The following is a 4039-nucleotide window of genomic DNA, read 5'->3' on the forward strand; positions in this document are numbered from 1 at the left end:
CCTCTGGACGAAATTTATGAAGTGGCATCTTGTATATTTCGTCCAAGGATTCATGCACTCCTTATGGTGGCTTCAAAGTCCTGAAATCATAACTTGTAACTCCGTTCTTGATTCCCTTGCGCATGCCATCATCTCCATGCTTGAACTTGCTCCAAGGTTCATCTTTCTTGTCCAAGCTAGGACCTTCATTTGTAAGCAAAACAAATGTATCCAATTTAGGCAGCATCATATTCTCATGAGCATCAGAATCGTTACCAAGAAACGAAAGTACCTGATAATTCAATTGGCATGCGGGAGCTCTAGTAATTGGTCCAGTATGTATAGCAGCAGGGGCTGTGGGTGTAACAATGGTATCGATGTCCTCATCACAAACCAACAAGATTCGATCACACATATGCTAGATACTCGAAACACAAAGAGATACATGGTCCGAATCCAACAAAGGACGATACATGGGTAACTAGTTCTTCTACGTGAGGATGTCTTGAGGTATTCCCATTAAGGGTCTTGAATCCAAGGTGGATCTTCTCCGAAGAGGTGACGGTCTCTCTCGGTGAAGTAGATCCAGATGGATGAGCGAGGCTCTATCTCACATATGAGCTATCACAACGCTAACCCTAACTAGGAGGAGGGGGTCTATATATAGTGTTAGCCCATGAAGGGGTAAGTGAGAGGCGGGATACATGGGCCCTTGGCCCGATCTCTGTGCACAGGGAGGCCCGGATGTCCGGGATGGACTTGGCTGGCTTCGGTTGCATTCTGTGATGAGGGGCCGGATTTCCGAGCAAAGGGGCCAGATGTCCGGTACTTTGGGAGGAGACGGATGTTCGAGGCATGGTGTCGGATGTCCGGGCTGTCAGGGTCACTTCCGGAGCTCTCTGTATAGGAAGGGGCCGGATTTCCAGGGTCAGGCCGGATGTCCCGCCGCTGTAGCAGCTCGCTCTTCTTCCCTCTCCTTCCTTCGCTCCCGCGCACACTTGGCCTTGGTCCTTAGGCTCTCCATGGTCTCCTCTGGTGTGCCTAAGTATGCACAAGGTCCACGCTTGAGGTAGCATCCATGTCTTACATGCGGAAAGGGAAGATTTGGAAAGGAGCGAGTTCACCTTGTGTCAAATGATGTATGCTTAAGGTCTAAACATGTGGGCACTTGTGGCTCGGGGAGAAGTCGTAGCGTACATGGGGATGATCGTAGGATGCTCTGCATCAAGAAGTGAACCACTACACAAATCGAAGCGAGCTGCATGGTTTTTTCTTGTTGTTTTTTCAAAAGGCATTTTGGACTACATGACTGAGGCCAATGAACCTGCAAGAACGGTTCAAGTGTACTGATTTTTTTGCATAGTGAAACACAACAATCTTATAAAGCAAAGCACATAATTTTTTAACAATGAACTCAATATTTTGAAAAATCATACTTCTTTGGTTTACCGAGCGCACTTCTTTTACAAAGAAAAATTAGAGAGTGTTATGCACTGCAGGGAAGTTTTTCTTTTCTTTTTACCATTCATGTGTTCTACACTGGATGAATAGTTATCTAGATACGTTCCCCCGTATTTTTAATTAGCGCCCGTTTTGCACTGCACGAACGAGTCTACCGCACTACAGAAGGTGCACACGTGCACTGCATGAACAATGCAAATATGCTGAAAATACACATTATTGGCACCCGTCAGTGCCGAAGGAACTGCAGGGCAATCGGTGGGAACTTCGAGCCGCACGGTTCTGTCGCCGGCCACGGCAAAAAGAAAATCTGAAAAATCCGCTGGCTGGAGCTTCATTTGCTGTCGATGTGGACTCTGATGCCCCCGCCGCTAGGGATGCAGTGGAGGAGATGGGTGGACTACACGTGCACAACCGAGTTGCAACGCACGTCAAAATCTAAAACACAGAAAGTCAAAAACTACCAAATTGGTCAATTTTCATACGCAAAGAACTGAAGGAAAAAAATAGTGAGCTACAAAGAGTCAATGATTGTCCCGCGTGTGTCCTTGGTGTGGAATGCAAGATGAAATTCTGCCCTCGAGCCGCCAGACGGCTTCCCCGGCAGAGCGACCACGACCTGAGGCACCGGCACCAGGACCAGCGCTGACCCCGACCACCGCCGGAGGCATGGGCTGCCGTGGCAACCTGTAGGAGGGGAAGGAGACCAGCGACCTGACGTTGACCTTCCTTTCATGGGATCCCAAGCAAGATGGGGAGGAGGGTAGAAGGTAGCCGCTGGCGGCCCTATTGCGTTCGAGCTCCGAGAAGAGAGGAGGCGAACCTGTGGGATCTGCCCCCTGAGCACCATCCATTACCTCCACTCCCTAGAGGCGCGGCGATGTGGATGTGGGAGTTGCTCGCTGGCGAGATACAACGTGGTTGTCGGCCGGATCCAGCCGGTGCTGTGCACGGTGGAGGTGGGGGTATCTGGGGCGGCGCTCGTGGGGAAGGTGGTCAGGGCGGGGGTGGAGGGACGCGGGGACAGCGGGCCGCGGCGGGGCGAGGTGCGGTGGGATGGTGCACCACGGCAGGGCAAGACGTCTCATGGGTGGGGGTGGGTCGAGATTTGAGAGAAGTGGGGCCACTGGGGTATCCACGGCGCGCGGAGGTCATTGGTCGGCCGTGGTCGCGGCATGAGGGGGTGGTGGAAGAGGTAAAAGCACCTCATGTACCCCCAACTTGTAGGGAATATAATGATTTAGTCCTAAACTTATAAAATGTAACTCCATCATACCTCAACTTGCACTGGATGTGATGATTTGGTCCTGAGCCTATCACAGCCGACAAGTGGCAGCCACATGGGTGGAGCAGTCTTTGCCTACAGTTTTGCAAAATCATGGCCGTGCCCGGTGGAGTGGGGCGATCCTTCCAGGTCGTCCACCTTCAATACGTCGCTCACCGTGTAGGAGAAGGCCATGGCAGACAGCCTGCTGCGTGCTCGAGGGAGTTCCCCGATCGACCTCTTCACGTATCTCCACCAGCACAACATGGTCACAGCCAACATTACTGGGGTGTCATCTCCCCCGCCAACTAATAAAGGTGAAACCTCCGGCATTGTAGAATTCAGAACGATTCAAGATGTTTGCTGTGGATTGTACTGATCTGTGATTTGTAGCCACGCCTGTTCATGTCGCTATGGATGAATGTGAAGAACAAGCCTGATTGCAAAGTGACGCCTCACGTGTCGTCGCTTGGGAAGAATAGGAAGGTGGGGGAGGACCGTGCAGATAGCGAGAGCTCGGCGTCAGACCCCTCTTGCCTGTCGGGCTTCTCCGACCCCTAGTTGTCGCCGCCCGCGACAAGCAACGATGTTGACTAGAAGGCAGCGAGGCAGCTGCTGTAGGGCGTCGTCACACCGTCACAGGAGCGCGAGCTTGCCACGTACAAGCCGACCGACGTCGTCGCCTCATGCTACCTGTCACTGCTCTGAGTGAGCTCCTTGTTCCGTGTGCATTATTCTTGGATGATTTGTTGTTTTGGATTGATTGATCGACATGGTGCCATACATGCTGGGGCGTAGACGGCGAAAGAGGTGGCCTTCTCGCTTACGCTCTGGAGCTGGAGGACAAGTACTAGCCAACTACTTGCTTGTTGTTGTCTCCTTGACATTTTGATGCCTCTTCTCATCATTTCAATTTTAAACTCCTGCAACAAAGTTGAACGGGTTCGAGTTCTATGTCCGATGGCTCATGCATGCATGCACTTGGACGTATAATACTAGTACGAGCTTGATGAGACAACCAAGGCGGCGGCACGGGAGGAGCTGTGCAGGAAAATGAAGGCGTGGGAGCGCGACACAGCCGAGGCGGATGCGCTGCGGGCGGAGCTACCCAAGTCCAAGGTTGTGCTCGCCGATACCAAGGCGGATGCGGGGATTGTGGCGGCGGCAGCGCGTGGGCTCCGGGAGGAGTTGGACGGGAAGAAGAAGCAGCGGGAGCACGACGCCACCGAGTCGAACGCGCTTCGGGCGAAGCTAGACAAGGCAAAGGCCGAGCTCGCAGCAACCAAGGCGAACACGGAGAGAGCGGCGATGCGGTGGTTCTGGGGGTCCAGCAGG

The 4039-nt window shown here is 52.8% G+C and overlaps 1 long non-coding RNA gene across 1 annotated transcript; it reads right to left on the reverse strand.

Moving 5' to 3' along the window:
* Nucleotides 1–1600: 1600 nt before the first annotated feature.
* Nucleotides 1601–2765, reverse strand: LOC147959669 (uncharacterized). The gene is made up of 2 exons (XR_015612081.1): nt 2264–2765; nt 1601–2127 (listed from the first exon to the last, which is right to left on the reverse strand). It is a non-coding gene; the product is annotated as an uncharacterized LOC147959669 (long non-coding RNA).
* Nucleotides 2766–4039: the final 1274 nt, after the last annotated feature.

This window comes from Triticum urartu, chromosome 7A (genome assembly GCF_056163025.1).
Source record: "Triticum urartu cultivar PI428250 chromosome 7A, HENAU_Tu73, whole genome shotgun sequence".
Lineage (NCBI taxonomy): Eukaryota > Viridiplantae > Streptophyta > Magnoliopsida > Poales > Poaceae > Triticum > Triticum urartu.